General features: G+C 40.0%; 1 protein-coding gene across 7 annotated transcripts in view; it reads left to right on the forward strand.

Moving 5' to 3' along the window:
* Positions 1-17,858, forward strand: part of TMEM135 (transmembrane protein 135) — a 271,164-nt gene that overhangs the window by 20,888 nt on the left and 232,418 nt on the right. For all 7 annotated transcript variants that reach the window (XM_045509053.2, XM_045509052.2, XM_045509055.2 and 4 more), the window contains one exon: positions 13,211-13,267. The gene's annotated coding sequence lies outside the window, so the exon portion shown is untranslated. The remainder of the gene's footprint in view (positions 1-13,210; positions 13,268-17,858) is intronic.

The raw sequence follows: 17,858 nt of genomic DNA on the forward strand, positions 1-17,858 counted from the left end.
TTGCATTTCTAACAAATTCCTAGTTGATACTGCTCCAGGATCCACACTTTGAGAACCACAACCATAAGATATGCTCTGAAGAAAGGGTTCCATGGTCAAACTGAGAGATATTAACTGTATAATAGAATACAAAATAGCTTCTGCTTTATAAGGGAAAGAGGAGGAAAAATGAGAATAGTTATACAAAATAACAGGATTGTGAATAATTTTAATTTTAAAAATCTTTCAAATGCCATGAGTATCTTGTCTTTTAAAGTAAAATTGAGGGGGATGAAAAATAACTAAAATAAAAGTGTATCTACAGGTGTTAATGAAAAATACTTAATGATCTGGGGAAATATTAGTGATGTCTAATATGTTTTTAACCATAGACCTTAAAATAAATCTGTTTTTCCTATGTGCCAGAGAGAAAGATATATATGTACACACACACACACACAGAGAGAGAGAGAGAGAGAGAGAGAGAGAGAGAGAGAGAGAGAGAGAGAGAGAGAGAACTACCCCTGAGTTTTTACAGTGGTTATCTTTGGATTTTGAGCTTACACATAATTTTTAGTTTCTCCTTTGTGCTTTCTACAGGATGCACATATTATTTACACAGCCAGGAAAATAAACCTGTACTTTTTAAAAAGGTGCTGTCTGCAGGAATCTCAATTTTTAAAAAAATCCCCGTGCTGTTTTGTTTTTTCTTTAAGATCACCTTTAAAATTCTACCTTTTTTGTTTAACCAGTCTCTCTGATAGAAGTACACATTGCTTGTAACATAATTCATACAAAAGGCAATTTGGGGGCTATTTACTAGTGCAAAAAAGGGATTATACCATTAAATCAACTTGGATCAAATTACCACATTTCATTTCATTGCATATGGGCTGTAATTAAGGCAAGTCTAAACTAGACTGATCTTTTTTCTTTCCAGCTTCTCATAATCTAATTTCATCTTGCCTACTTATGTAGTTTACTTAACTGTATTCTTACGTGTTTTACCCAACTAACTATATTTGAAAACTGCCCCAGAGTTACAGGCCAGCCTCTGACATTTATACATAACAATAAATGTCTTGTTAATTTCAGAAAAAGAATGATATACCTGTGCTTACTGGGATATGTTTATTGCAACAACCACACACTGGACAAGTGGGCTCCCATCGTACAAGTTCATACTGTACGAGTTTCGCCATAGGCAAAGTACTCCCCCTAGAGAAAAAATGAATCAATAGTTTAAATAGCTGAATTTTAGAAGTTGATTCACTGAATTTTTAAAACATTTCCCAGATAGACTCAATACAATTTTTTTTTTTGCAATAGGTAGCTTAAATCAGACTAGGACCATTTAAAATAACCCAAAATCATTCTTATTCTGGAACATGTTCATCACAATGTAATATGCTCATGAAAACTGAGTTAATAATGCATTTGTTGTTTACCTGTTAAGTGCCCAATTCTGTAAGGTCTACAAAAAGTGTCCTGCCATAAAATGGCTTCTTTCTAAATTGGTAGAGAGAAAATTTACACATATAAAACAAATGAAGGACAGTAAAAACGGGTGGCTCAGTGAAGTTAGTCCACTAACTAAGAGCAGGAGCTATATTTGCATCATCTTTAAAGCTCTCTAAACACTACTCTAACAGATCAGTGGCAGTTCAGGCTATTTAGCAGTATAGCAATTCCTCAAGGATTTTTAAACTGACTAAAGTGAGTTCTTGCTCTGGGAAATCTTCAGTAAGGAGGCGTTTCTCTTTTTCCCTCCTTTCTCCTGCTGCCTTCAGTACATTTATTGTCCCACTACAAGCTGGTGAGGGAAATAGACAAGGGGGAGCTTTTCCTCTTAGGGAAGTATGGCACCTTGGACGCTCTTGGCTGCAATTAAGAGTAAAGCCCACTCACATGGACATAATAAAAACAAAAATCACCTATCTCAGAGGATAAGAAGCACAGAATGAGGACGGGTTCCAGGTGTATCAGGAGTAGAGGCTCCTGTCAAAGGACTAGGCTTCTTATCTGCACCTGTCCGTCTCCATCCTCAGGCTGGTAGGAAAATGGCTGCTGCAGTTCCAGGAGGTGTTCCCAGATGTGGACAGAGCCTGGAGCAGGGGTGGGCAAACTATAGCCACCACCTGATTCTGTAAATGAAGTTTTATTGGGAAACATCCTGCTGAGTTCCTTTACGTATTGTCTGTGGCTGCTTTCACCTTAGAACAGAATTGATGCACCAGAAAGTTTGAAAAGTTTTCACAGAGCCACCCAAACCAAGAGACAGCCGGACCACTGCTGCTCCTTGTTCGCAGTACCCGTTCCTGTCTCTAATGATCCATCCATCTGTCCACCCACCCATTGATCCATACTTTCAAAAACACTTATTGGATACTGTCTGTCTCTGCATGACTTATTTTATTTTATTTTATTTGGGGGGGGTAATTAGGTTTATTTATTTTTATTTATTTTTAGAGGGGGTACTGGGGATTGAACCCAGAACCTCCTGCAAGTTAAGCATGCACTCTGCCACTTGAGCTATACCCTCCCTCTGCATGGCTTCTTTGAAACACACATACACACACACACACTCACACACACACACACACACGTGGCAATATTTTAAGAGAGAGAAAGATTCCAGACACCTTCTTCTTAGAAACTTGTTTCTGACCTGCTTGATTCTGAACATTTCTAAACCCTTGTTCCTTGTTGCTCCCAGTCCCTGGACTAATCATTCTCTGTCTTCTCCCCACCTCCTTCAGGCTTAGAGTGTCTTCTTCACGGGACTCCCTCGCACACTGAGTCTGATTCTTTAATAAGCTGAGACTGTGAGAGTGCAAGGTGGGGATAAGAGAGGACAGGAACACGGAACAGCATCTGCTGAGGGTCTCATTGTGCAGGACATCCTACGTGCTTCTTATCTTCACATCTGAAGTCCGAGCAGGCAGGTATGAGGAACCTTGGCAAGCAGCGGAGGAAGGGAACGCAGAAGCACACTTTCATTAATAGTTACTGGGGAGAGTTTGTTGCTCCAATTTGTTTAACAATTACCTGGGATCTTTTCATACTCAGGCTCCTGCTAAACTAGATATTCTTTTTAGTCCTTCCCTTTCCTAGCCTTTCTGAGGCCTTGGAAACTTAAAATTAGAGTGAAACTAAAGATGGCACTGAAAAATATTCCATTCTACATGACTTGTTTTTGAGAGGAGCTTGTGCAAAAATGTTAACAATGCTGATCACAAAGGGAACGATATCAATTTTCTGTGAAATGAAATGTGAAGAGAACCATCATTTATTGAGTATCTACTATGTGATTTGCATATTAATCTCATCTTGTATTCACGATCAGCCTGGGATATATTGAGATTACTTAAAGTTAGATATGGCTGCAAAATGCATAAAATCTGACCAGAGTGGTTTAACAAGTTAGGGGTTTAGCAGTCTAGTAATTGGTGCTGGCATTGATTCCGTGTCTCACTGATGACATCAAGGAACTAGTCTCTTTTTTTATGCATTAGTCTCCTTAGCAAGTTGGCATTTAGTCTTATGCTTGTCTCATGATTGCAAGCTGGCTGCATCAACTCCAGATATCACATCCTCATTCAAGGTAGAATTAAGAGGGAAGTCAAGGGCCAGCCACATTAGTCCCCATTTTATCAGGAAAGCAAACACTTTTCCAAAACCTTCCTCATCAGACTTCTAGTTAGTTATCATTGGCCAGAACTAGATCAGATGGATACTTTTAGTAGCAAAAAGTGGAGAAAGTAGGAGCTAGATGGTCAGGGTGGCCCTCGACTAGGAATGGGCAAATAGCAACCACATCTGGACCACAGCCTGTTTTTGTAAATAAAGTTTTGTTGTGACATATGCACACTCATTCATTTAGGTATTATCATGCCGTTTTCAATGGCAGAGTTTTCACAGAGGCTCAATGGTCTGCAAAGTCTAGAATTTTGCTTTCTGGCTTTTTACAGAAAAGTTTGCTGACTCTTGCCTTAGACCACTCATGAGCCATCACCTAGTTTAGTTGCTTTCCTCCCCCAAATAAAACTGGGAGAGCTTCTGAGAGCAAAAAGAAGGGCCACTGTCACTGGCTAGGCCACCAACAGTATCTGCCACACACAGCTATTGTTAACCTGTTTTCGATGAGGAGTCTGAGGCTCAAAAAGGTTCAGTAACCTGCCAGGGACACAAGATGAATGAGTGCAGCCCGAAGTTCAAGCTCAGGGCTCTCTGACTTCGTGTCCATTTGACCCTATCATATTTTTCTGAGTTTTCTTATCTGGGAAGGAGCTGTGAGATATCCACCTGTCATTCAACTCGGCCCTTAAGTGAGGGCTACAGAAGGACAGAGAGCCAATGGATCGATTTTGGTAAGTTCACAGGATAGTGAAGCATTTACTTTTAAATTCTATTTCAGTGTTCATTTCCCACCTTGTTCTCTCTCCACCACATATACACACGGGCTAGTAGACCCTCATCTACTTTAAGAAAGGTTTTTTTGTCTCATCTTTTCTCCCCAGCACTTCACAGAGCACCTAACACATAATAAGGACTCTGTAAAATTCAGTTGTACTCCTGACTCCGCTACTGTCTCATAACAAGTGAACAAAGCCCACTCATGTGTGCATGTATTACCTCCCCAGTGAGCCTGTGAATTACATCAGTGGATACCCACTCTGCATTCAGGATATGCAGAATGACTGAAGGACATCTCTCACCCCAATACCGGCTCCGTTTCCTTGGAACAGAAAATGATCACAATCGTAGTGTTTAAGGGCCCCCTGGATCACCTCTGGTCTGGCTGGTCAGTCTCATCTCTGTGTGATGGATCTCAGACCTCAACCTTGGGCAGTTTCTGACCCTTCATTTCCTCTGCAGCCTTCAAACGACAGCACAAGGGTTAAGAGAGCTGACAACAGCGTACAGGACAAATTAAAGGGCAAAGTTTTGAAACGAAGAAGAAGAAGGCTTTGGCAAATCTATTTTTCTTCTTTGTCCTCTCTCCTTTCTTCATAACTCAATCCAAGGGGAACAGGAAGAAACCACTTCCTCTCTCCCTGTCTTCCTTTCCAGATGTCATAGGCTTCCTCAAATGCTCCCCCTCTCTCTGGCCCGCAGGTCTTAGCTACTTCCTTAGCCTGGAAGATGCTTCTTCCCCATCCTTACTCACCTTCATCAGGCCAACTCCTCTTCTAAAGTTTTACTTTAGAATCCACTTTCCTCCAAGGAGCCCTGCCCAGTGTTGGAAGATGTGCCTGATATCACAGGCCTAGCATCCTGTATCCTGGGCCTAATTGTCTGGCTGACGGGTTACCTCTTGCATGGGTCTGTGAGTAAAACCTCTGAGGAGCCACATCTGGCTTATCCTACGAGCTCAATTAGTTACTGGCCAGTGAAAGAATGAGAGCAGGAGGAAGAATTCTGAAGGCCCCTAACCCTTCCCACGGGTCAGGCCAGGGAATTCCTACCCGTGTTTGATTCCCTCTTTCCCGGAGGTTTCTGTTTGCTGCTCAGACTTTGGAAGCTGTTAACCAGGACTAACGTCTTTGTTTGGAGATCTTATCTGCCTCCTTCACCACCGGGCATCGTTTTCCTCTGCCTCTCCAGCCAGGCATTCCTCCACAGCCAGAGAGGCCCACTGGTATGTGGTGGAGCCAGACGCCCTGGACAGGGTGCAAAAGCTACAGCGTAATCTTGCCTTCTCTCAGGGCCACTGACCAGAGGAGACAAAAACGGCCCCGCCTGAGCTCTCCTGACGAGAACCAGCCAGTGGCACTGAAGTTTCCTTATGTGTTTAAAATTCCTTATCTGGCATTGCTGGCAAGTCAGCAGGCCCACAGGTCAATGGAGGCTTATCTCCAGAGCTGGCTCTTCAAAGAGATACAAGCACACCACTCCCCTGGGTCAGATAGCTGTGCCAGTGAGAGACGGGAGTAATTGGGATCAGCCAATTCAACATGTGTAACGCAACCCATGAACCGTTTTTTAGAAACAAAGTTTTTTCAGGTTTTTTTTTTTTAACCATTATAAATCAGTGCTCATTATAAAAAAATTTGGCAAATCACAAAATGTGCAAAGAAAATTGCTTAACAATTTAGGATTTTTGATATGTTTCTCTTAAGTCTTTCACTAGGTTATTTCTTTAATAGTTGTCATCATATACATTTTGTAATAAATATAAAAATTCATATTCTGGCTTTTTTTTTTTACAGTTAAACAGGAATATTTCCCCAACTTTTTACATAATTGGGTAAATGAAGTCTTAATGGCTACCTCATGTGTATATATTGAGTGATTTATTTTCCTATTTCCTAATTGTTAGGTATTTAGATGATTTCCAATATTTTTTATCTGAATTGTTACAAATGTCATTGAACATAAAACCTTTTTTAAATTTATGCTTATTTCCTTAGACTGGATTCCCAGGAAAGGAATCAAATAACATGAATATTTAAGGTTCTTGTTTAATCTTGAAAGACAGTTTGACAGAAAGGCACTCCTAATTTATGCCTCTAACAGCAATGTTTGAAAATGCCGGTTTATTACCTCCTAGCCAAGACTAGATAGCATCCTTCAATGTTGTATTTTTTTTTTTATTTGATAGGGAAAAAAAAATTCATCGTAGGTTTAACTTGCATTTCTTTCATTACTAATGAGGTTAAACATGTTTTCTCAAGTAAGTGTTTCTTTTTTGGGCCATAATTTATGTCCTTTTTCTGCCTCTCTATTTGGCCCTGTACTGTTTTTCTTATTAATTTTCATGTGAATTAATTCTTATCTTCCATATGCACTGTGAATATTTTCTTCCTATTTGTTGCTTTCTGTTTGATTTTGGTTTGTCAGGTGTATAAAAAATTATTTTTTGTACTTTGAGGTATATCTTTTTAACATTGTGTTATCCTCTGTTGCTTTTAAATAGTCTATCTCCTACATATTTGATAATTATTCTTTATTTGCTTTAACTATGTTAGATAGTTTATTATGTTTGTCTGGCTTATGAGGACAGTGATTAAGAACCCAAAATTCAGAGTTAGATTGCATAAGTTCAAATACCATCTCTACCATCCATCAGCTCTATAATGTGGGGCAAGTATCTTGATTTTCCCATCTGCAAAATGGGGACACTCATGTACAGGCACCACAAACAATTGTTGTGATGATTGAATCAGTTAATATATGTAAAGCACTTAGAACTGTTCTTAGAGACTTACAGTAAGTGCTATAAAAGTGTTGGCTATTAGGATTTAACGAGTGGGGACTTACATTGATTTAAAATCTGAGAAAGCTAAGTTCTATTTTGCTATCTTAAAAAAAATTTAGTTTTCAAAAATTCTTGGATAATTTCACCTACTTGATTTTCAAGGTGAAATTTCAGTCATGATCCTAAAAGGATTTTCAACGAGAATTTTATTGGCCTTGCGCATCCTCTTTTGTGTAGGCTCACAAGGTTGTATAGCATGGTAAGAGACAATGGAGTTGTGGTTAAGACAGGAATTAAAGCATCAGATACACCTGGGTTTGTGTACATCTCAGTTGCGCCACTTTCTAGCTGTCTGACCTTGGTGAAGTTACCTTCTGAGATTCAATTTCCTCATCGCTAAAATAAAGAAGAAGTAGTAATCATAGAAGCTGCTACAACCCAAATGTCCATCAACTGATGAATGGATAAGCAAAATATGATATATCCATACAACTGGATATTATTGGGTCATAAAAAGGAGTGAAGTATGATACATGCTACAACATGGATGAAGCTTGAAAACATGATGCTAAGTGAAAGAAGTCAGTCTACAATGATCACCTATTTTATGATTCCATTTATATAAAATATGGAATAGGCAAATTTACAGAGATAGATAGTAGACTGGTGGTTGCTTAGAGTTTGAGAAGATGAGGAACCTGGAGGTGATAACTAAAGATTTCTAAGCTAAGTCTCATATGGTTTGAACTGATTGATGGTACCAAGATTGTGTGCCTGCATCCTTGTTGCAAAGGAGAAGGACAACTACATTGTAAAATTTACTATTTAAAAACGGGAATTTCCCCTAACATAGGAAAGGCTATTTAAAAGACAATGAACAGTCATGATTACAATCAGATACAAGGACAAAGACTCCCAGGAAACCCCAAATCTAGGGAGTGGGAAGAGGAAGAGGACCCAGAGAAGAATACAGAACGGGACAGTGATACAGATGGAAGACAACACAAAAAGAAAAATAATGGAAGAAATGGATTAAAGAGTTTCAAGAAGGAGAGAGTAGTGGTCAGAATGTTAGTTCTATTGTGAAAAAGAGTATGAAAAAGAATATATGTATGTTCATGTATGACTGAAGCATTATGCTGTACACTTGAAATTGATACAACATTGTTAATTGATTATACTTCAATAATAAAAAATATATATATAAAGAATATTAGTTCTATGTAGAAGTAAAATAAAGGCTGAGAACTATTCATTGGCTTTAGCCATTAGGAGTTCATTTATGTCCTTCATAAGAAAAATTTAATTAGTATGATAAGGAGGAACCCTAATTTTAATGGACTGTAAAGGTAATGAGAGATGATGATATAAAGACATACACTCTCTCAAGAGTTGGGGATCTAGTCCCACCATGGGGATGTTGTAATAATCGTCACGATACTTGGATCTTTGTAAAGCCATATGAAGTAGGACTGTTATTCCCCTTACATTACAGGTGAGACCCAAGGTCATACAAGGGGCAGATTTGGATCTTAACACCCACGCTTGCCTGACATCAGAATCAGAAAGGACCCCTAGGTATAGATCACAATGCCAGTATTTTACAATAGTTTGTTTTAGGGCAATTCCCAAAGTAACAGATTCTCACAATAAGAAGGAATTTGAACTCTGTTCCACTTCTTGATTCCACTTCTGTGGTTCCTTCTTAGATCCTTAAAGCCAGAGTATGTCTCTACCCCATCTTCTCATCATTCTTTATTTATATTTTGTTTTTGAATCATGTCTCCCTCTTCTGGTAATAGATCTCTGATTTTATTTTTTTTCTCTGAGGTATCACCCATTCTCTCAAGCTCGGTTCACTTGCTTTGGCAAGTGCTGACTCCATCCTTGTGTCTAGGGCTGGGCAACGCACTCAGTCTTGACCAGTTAGACCATGGCATCCCTCTGGCCACTGTGATAAGTTTAAGGATAAGCTTGCGAACAAATTCAAGCCCCTGAAAATCACATACAGGACTTAGGTCGTACTGCTATGGGAAAGAAGCCCTAATTTCTGTTGTATTTGAATCTTGGAAGATATAGAACTAGAGCTCTGGGAAGCTATCTTCCCTTCACATAGAATCTGAGAGTACAGCTTACACTTGGAAGAGCAGATCCAGAAGCTGGAGAGAGTTGGGGTCCCAGTGAGCCCTTGGATCAAGCCCCATTTGAGGCCAGCACCTTGGTACTTTTCATTATATGAGCTAATAATTTTTGTTTGTTTAAGTCAGTTTGAATGGGCTTTTCTCCCACTTGTTACCAAGAAAGACCCAGTATGTAGCTTATCACTGCCTGTGTGGTGTTTTCTCCCCTAGAAGCATGTTAGCCACAGGGTGCGTGAATCCTTCCACACTTCTTTTTGTGCTCCACCCCCACCAATGCCTAGGATTTTTAAAGTAGTAAGTACTTAAATGCCTGAAGAGTTCAACAGAATTGAATGTGGGCTGATTCTTCCAACAGTCCCTAAAAGTTGCTCCAGAAAAGCTTCCTGTCTATAAGCTCGCTCACTGTCCCTTTTGTGTCTTAATCACAAAAGTAATCTACAAAAGAAGTTTCAAATATTTGATCTTTCTGTTTGTTTGATTTCATGTTAAGCTGGAATTTATGTAAATATGTACTTGGAATGTCACTGCACGCTCCAACGAAACAGCTTGCAAGATGCAGAGCGGGCTGCTCTCTTGGTGGCTCAATAAAATGAAATGCTCATTTTCTGTCCTTTGTAAAAAACTAGTTTTTCTCTGGGGCATGGCTCCTTTCACACAAAGAAACTGATATCCTCTCAAATAAAAAAAGGGGCAGAGAAATAGGATGGCTTTCTGTTTGTTACTGTGAAAACTTGGCAGCAATCCTGTGCCCAAATGGCCATGAGCTGTTGCTGTTGTGCAAAGTTTAGGAACGCTGTTCTTTCAGGCTGGCTGGGCTCATTAAACAAGAAAGCTACGGACAGAAGGAAGTACTTCCAGAACACACTGAGGAACACCATTAAAGGTTGTGTCATAGCAATGGACAGTTGAAAAATCCTGATTTGCTTGTATTAACAAATGCTGAGATTTTTGTTTCCTACTGAAATGGTTGGGAGAGTGCTCTATGCCATATCTTTAAGATAAAAACCAGAAACACTAGAGGAAATATTGCAAGTTGATCATAATACGATTCCAATTCATCATAACTATAATTACTCAGTATGTGCCAGACGCTGTCCCAAGCATCTTACGCATATCAGTGTTAGGTAGGGACTATCATTATCCCTGTTGTCCAGATATGAAACTGAGGTACAGCATGACACTTAACTTGCTCAAGGTCACACAGGTTGTAATGCAAGATCTAGAAGTCAGACCAGGTAGTATTGCTTCAGAGCTTCTGTTGTTAACCATCAGGCTTTATTGCTTTTCAGACTATTTGCACAGATAAGCTGATAAGCTTGTGGGTATATGGGAATGTGACCTTTGGGGAAAGTCATCTTGCAACATCTATTAAAATTTAAATTACACATACCTTTGACCTAACAATCTAGGAACATGTTCTAGAGAAGAAATAAACTTATACTATAGGGTTTACAGGTGAGAATATTTATTGCAAAATTATCAGTAGGAACTGGAAAATGCCTGAAGGCCCATCAGTAAATGCAGGTAGAATTAACTGTGAACTAATCATCTTTGACAGGTATATTTTGAATGAATTTGTTGACCTAGAGGTATATCCATGATGTATCATTAAATGGGAAAAGCAAAGAACGGAGAACTGTATGTAGTGTGATTGATTTGTATAAAACAAGGATCAAAGAATATCTATATTTGTATGTGGTTTCATGAGAATTGAGTGGCAATAGGATACAGCAGGCTGTTAAGTATTCAGGGGGTGGGGGAAAATGGACACAAGGAAAGGCGAGAAGACAAATACTTAAAAACAACATGGAACAATAAGCATGGTATAATGTCAGGTTAAAATGTCCAATATGAAAGTCCATATGAGTATTACTGCAAATATGTGTAATACTTGAGTAAGCATTTAGGGAAGAGCTAGATGGTAACAAAGACAAGTGTTATATCAAACATTTATCTGATTAAATGACAATTGTGTGGAAAATTTTTTTCTTGGATTTTGTTTATTTTCTAAGATAGATTTTTATAATAAATCATCATTAATGGGAAGAGGGGAAAGGATTTAAACCTTTTTAGGAGAGGAAAAAGTCTGGAACCCAATGGTAAAATTAAGATGAAATTGAATAATGTGGCCAACAGGGTGCAATGCGAACACGGGCTCTGGGAGCTGTGGTGGAGGCGGCACCGCCGAGCGTCATGGGCTGGGAGCCCAAGAGGAAGCAGTCAAGGCAGCACTGAGCTGATATGGGACTAGATGCTGTTGCCACCTTTGCCCACATCCTTTTTCTTGGTGGGGGGAGGTGGTTAGGTTTATTTATTTATTTTCCATGTTCTTGATTTGTGACTTGTTTAGCCTCAAATCACAGCTTCTTGTTCACTCAGCTAGCATTTGCTGAGTGCCTACTGTGTGCCAGGTCAGATGCCTGGTACCTATTCTGTGGTAAGCTTGCTTCTGTCACAGAGGATAAAACAACTGTCTCCTTCCTCCCCCAAATCTTATCTGAGCATGTCTGCCTTCCCCCTCGGCAGAAGAGAAAGGGAACACTTTTTCTTATATTGGGGTGGGGGTAGGCAGTAGACTTTTCACTGGGATCCATGTTTGACTCATAATGGCCCTCTTGAATATCCATGACCCACCATGGCAACATGAGGCTCTCCATAACCTGACCTGTTTGATCTGTCTCCTCTCCTACCACTTCCCACCCTCTATCTAGACCACCATCCCACATTTCTGAGCATCCCCTGGACATAGCATGCTTTTGTAAGCCTCTTTGCCTTTATAATTGCCAGTCACTTCGCCTGGAAAACCTCTACCCATCCTTTAAGAATCAACTCATGTATTACCTCTGAAGCCCTCAGTCACTTTCTTAAAGGATTTATTCCTCCTTTCTGGTCATCAGTACTGGTTGTTGCTGGTCCTTGAGGTCTAGAATAAGTTCAAGAAGTTGGAAATCTGTGAAATAAAGTTCCCATGTGACATTGAGACCCTAAAGACAATGAATCTTATCTGGTTCAGAGCAGATGTGAAAAATCACCTTAGAGATAGGAAAATTCCCAATCCTATAGGATTTGACTGCAACTTGATTGAGGGAAGAAAGAAGTCACAACTCTAAGAGAGATTTTTTTTCAGTTACAAAGCACAGAAAAAGAGTCTTGAGAAGCAAATGTATTTCCCATCCCAGCATTGCCCTAGAGGGAGATACTTATTGCTGGACATACAATTTAAGTTATTTCCAGGTCTAATGACAAGGGGGTCCCTACTATGCTGATGGACACAGGAAGTTATCAATTTCCAGTCCCATCAGCAAGACCATCATTATTGTGAGAAAGATATGACAGAATATCTTAGCCGGGCCCACAAAGCAATATTATAATTACAGCCTTCTTACATAGCTTAATAACAAGGAGCAAATGCATCCTTCAATATAATACTGATATTCCAATGTATCTGACAGTTTTAGTTCTCACTGAAAAATTGTTAAATAATCATTCTGGTGTCTGTTTTTGGTCTCCTGTGCACTTTATTTATCTTGAGTCACCAGCAGGCCTTTACCATCCCTGAGCACTAAACTCATATAGTGTTTGTACTGACAAAGCAGAGGAAGAGGTCTTGGAGTTTGGCGGTCATCAAGACACAGGCCAGCGGTTCTCAGCCTTTACTCCACAGCACCCATGGTGAACGGTGTCCGTGTGAACGGTTCCCCTTCGTAGTCCAAGGCTTATGTGACTTCCCAGTGTGCTGGCTCTAATTCCGTTTTTTTCTTTTCTACTTAAGAAAGCATATCAGAATTCAAGTGAGTACCAGATGGCTGTGCAGTTGCCATGGAAACCTTGAATCTGCTCTAATTTTTTTTAAAGTAAATGACTCTTTCTCTCTCTCTCTTTTTTTCAGCAGCCCCACCCTAGTCTGTCTAGTTTTGAGGATGCAGTCTATAAAGTCCTTTAGTAGGTAAGTGGCATGATTATATTTGTATTTTAGGAATACAAAATGGCAGCTATGTAGAAAGCTACTGCAGTATTGAGCAAGAGCTAATGATGACCTAAATCATGGTTGTGGCAGTGAGGATGGAGAAGAAAGGATAGATTTGAGAAATGTTTAGGAGTCGAATGAATAGAATGATGGGGTATTGGGGTGGAGGGACTGATAAGAGAGAGGGAGAAGTGATAGATAAAGTCAGTTTGCTTGAATGACTGGGGAAATAGTAATACTACTAACAGAAAAAAGACCACAGGATAAGGAGCTCGTTGGGATGGGAGAGGACATATTTCACAATATATTCGCTCAGTCTGAGGTTCCCAAGGGAAATTCCAATGTCAAGCAAGATGTCAAAAATACAGGTCTAGAGATTTTGATAGAAGTATCAATAGAAGTTTAAAGGTAATTGGATTATAAGTGACCAAAGTCAAGGGAGTAGTGTACAAGGTGAAAAAGAAAAACAGGTGAAGGGTTAAATCTGAGAATAGTAATACCTAAGGGCTGACCAATGAAGGAAGAAGATAGGTAAGAAATTTGAGAAGAGGGATGTTGCGACCAGGAGAATGGATTGTCATGGAAACCAAGAGAGGAGAAAATTCCAAAAAGAAGAGAGTGTGTGAGGATGTCAAATACCCCAGAGAAAACAGGAGAAACAATGAAAAATAGGCATTGGCCTTGGCAATAAGGAAGTCATTGAAGATTTTTAAAAGAACATGCAGAGTGTGTGGAGCATGGGCCATGGGGTGCAGTGGGTTCCAGTGTGGATATGAAATAAGGAGTAAAAGGGAGCAGAGAGGAGTTTGGTGATGAAGGAAATAATTATAAATAGGATAGCTACTATTGATTGAATGCTTATTCTGTGCAGGCACAGTGCCTGACATATAACTTCTCATTTCATTTTACAAACTGTATACAATTATAATAGAAACACACTTTGGAAGTTAAGTGAGTTGCTGAAGATCACTCAACTAATAGGTTGTAAACAAACATGGTTCCAACCTAGTGCTGACTGACCCAAAGCCCAAGATCTTAACCACCACACTGAAGCCAGAAGATAAGGCAGGGCCAAAGGGTACTCTTGTTTATCTGGTTATAAAATTATAAATGGAATGCTTCTTCTGAAACGATAGATTTCATTTTTAATAACGAAAATTACACACACACACACACACACACACACACAAAATCAGAAGGAAACAGTTTCCTTAATTGTCACTTGGATCTCATGTCTGGAATCAATTGATAATTAACTACTTCAGTTCTTTCAATATCAAAACTTTGCACTCATCCAGATGGCTGGTCAGTCATTAACACAAGCTGAGCACGTATCCTGCAGGATGGGGAACTTGCAGTGGAGTTAAAACACCAGCTTCAGCCTTCTGGACCTTCGAGGAAAAGCAGCAGGGGAAATACAGAACAGCAGGAAGGGAGAGTTCCAGATCTATCTCGGTATTTCTGACCTGTAGTAGAGGCAGCCCAGAAAGGTGTTTTGGTTATAGTGTCCCTCCAGGGAGTCAGGCCCTTTCTTGAGTTGGCCTAGAGTCTGTTTCACTTTGGGACTCAATCTGAAAAGACTTGAACTCTCAAATTTATTTTAAAAAGATGCCTTGGTCTCATGGATCCCCCATCGTGGGCCAGCTATGTGCCAAATGCTCTGAGCTGATGATGATAATAGAGAAGATAAAGCCCTTATGACCTCATTTACCATCCCAGAATCCAAATATAATCATCTCTTTAACTTTTTCAGTTAACTGCTCTACCCTATATGCCTTCATTAGCAGAAAGTCCAGTATCTCTCTCCCCTGAGTTATTTAAGAATTCAAAACATTTCCTCAATCCAGAGGGTTATAACTCACTTCCAAAAGCCAGGCTGAGAGAAAAATCAAAGTTTCTTTGTTCTGCTTCTGTCATCCTGTGTCCCTGCTGCTCCTTTATAGTCTGCTGGGCTTGTCTCCTGCTGAGGTAAAACTATCGCTGGTCCAGATCCTGCCCTGGCCACGTGATGCACCAAGGCTTGCCTTCAGGGTTCAGCTCCTCGGCTCACTTGGTGTGCACTCCATGTGTTCTGTCATTGCTTCCCAGTGGCATCCACAGAAAGCTTTGCTGGCCCCACCCTTTGACGACAGCCCTTCTCGTATGGCAGTGCTTCTCTAGGGCTCTTCATCTTCTTTCCTGCCAGCAGATCTCAGTGAGCACCATCCCAATCCATTTAAGATCCAATAACCTTGAACCTCAAAGAGGAAAGTGTCAGAGCCCCTTTCCTTTCCTCTTCCTAGGGCTGCCTCCTTGCACAACTCCAGGGACACCATCCGTATTGTATTCAGGAGTGGTATCCCTGGGAGCGCATCATCAGAGTATATACATCCATCATAATAGACTGCAATACAAATGGTGCCCCCTGGAGTTGTGAACTGCGCACTAAACCCCTATGCCAGCTTTCTCCAAGGGGAATGGGAAAGAACAGATATTTCAAGACTAAGACATTCTATTATTCCCTCCTTCCAAGAAGTAGTAGGTCTCTTGTAGTTGCATAAATAAAAACAGTCATTCAGGTGACTCTTGCAAAACAAATGAGATTGGCTTCAAGATGATTCTCTGAAGCTTTTTTTTAAAATATGCTTTAAATAAACTAAGATTTCTGTTCCCCCAGGCACCCCGTTACATAAATAATAGTAGCTATCCTTTATTCAGCTGATAGGGCACTGATGCTTTACATGCATTATCTCATCTTGTAGAAGAATTCTGAGTCTAATAATGGAGCTAAAATGTACAGAAATTATAGTCTAAGGTAGAATATGAAAAAAATTACATGAGTGAGGTAAGTGCAAATCATCGAGAGAGCTCAGTGAAGGGAGGGATTATTTCCAGCTGGGGAAGCTCATTCCATCCACATTCGGCACACAATTATTGCGTGCCTCTTATATCCTGGTCTTGAGAGTCTCACAGACCATGGGGGAAAGGAGAAGGAAACAAAGCATCTGGACAGTGTGATATCATTTGATAACTGCAGTCTGGCCAGCAGGGAAGACTCCTTGGAAGAGGAGGCACGTGAGCTACAAGCACTGAAGGTTTGGGGGCCTTCTGAACAGACAAGGTTGGGGATCCCTGATATCCCAGGGTTGCACCTGGATTTCATTACAACCCCATCTTCTAGAAGAGAAAGTGAAACAAGCGGTTGTTAACTTCCCCATTCAATTCTCCTCCGAGGCCCTAATTTTGAAGCCGTTAATGGTAACCAGTCCTTCCTCTGTGCAACTGGCTTTTCTCCCACTGAAGATTGCGCTGCACTTTTCCCCACTTAACTCCGTTCAGTTGGTGACCTCCTTTCCAATTTACCAATTCTGATTCACATCCTCCATCTTTTCTCCCACTGAGAAGAAACAACCAACTTTTGGATTTCCAAGCCTCCTGGAAAAAGGCCAAAGTTCCATAAACTCTAGAATATTATTGTGTGAGTTAAAATATTCACATGGTATCAACTGTGCAGTTACTCCAATGTTTATTTTGGAAAATATTACCTTTGGAAAATGGGAAGTATTCCAGGGCATTTTCTTACCTTGAAATATCAGTAGACACAAGGGTATTTTGAGATCATTTTTTTGCTCAAAAGTTAGCAAACAATCTGTACAATTAGACACATAAAATTGCCTTAAATAATGTTAGTTAAGGGCTCTGGGGCTTAAAAAATGCCCATAGAATATTTGTGGAGAAATGTGGGGCAAAAGGCTGCAATTCTAACTCACTGAAGCAACTTTCAAAATGCCTTTGAGTTAAATCCTAGCTGGAGCTTATTGAACACTTCTTTTCCAATGACTGATGATTAGACCTTGCTCAATTGCACAGTTTCCAAGGGCTTACATACTTCAAACTCCATCCCTCTGGCTACAGGAGGCAATGCAGTCTACAGCCCCAGTGGGAACTACAGCTAAACCTAAGGGTCTGAGGGGCCTGTTTACCTTTCCCTCTCTCTCCTCTTCTCCCCACGTGTTTCCCCTCGGCGTGGTCATGCAGTGCAAAAGCCACAAGAGAAGGGTGTCAGTGGGTCAGCTGTCCCAGGGAGATCTTACTGACACATCTCTGTCTTTAACGTGGTGCAATTCCCGGTGACTATCATATGTTTGCAGGGTGAGGCTGGAGGGCCGAGAGGAGACAAAGCCTGGAGTGATGGCTGGTTGCAGTCCTTCTTGTGTGTTTTCTCAAGCTTTGAAATTTATAATACCTGAAACTTAACATTGTCTATGATCGCATTTATGAGAAAGAAAACACAACGTGTATATGCGTGAGTGTGTGTGTGTGTAAATGAATAAAGAAAAAGTAGGACATACACTAACAGACAGCAATAGTTAGCTCTGGGAAAGGAAGTGCCATTAGATAGGTGTAGGTGATTTACACATATCACTGTTTTTCCATTAACAATTTATTCAAATTTATAAAGAAAAATGATTTAAATTTTTAAAAAAATTTAGAAGAATTAAATATTTTGATGTACTATTTTAGAAAGCTAGCTAAAACATGTTGTTAAAATAGCAAGTTTAAAGTGGTAAGTATCATAAGTTCGATTTAG

The sequence above is a fragment of the Camelus bactrianus genome, chromosome 10 (assembly GCF_048773025.1).
Source record: "Camelus bactrianus isolate YW-2024 breed Bactrian camel chromosome 10, ASM4877302v1, whole genome shotgun sequence".
Taxonomy (NCBI): domain Eukaryota; kingdom Metazoa; phylum Chordata; class Mammalia; order Artiodactyla; family Camelidae; genus Camelus; species Camelus bactrianus.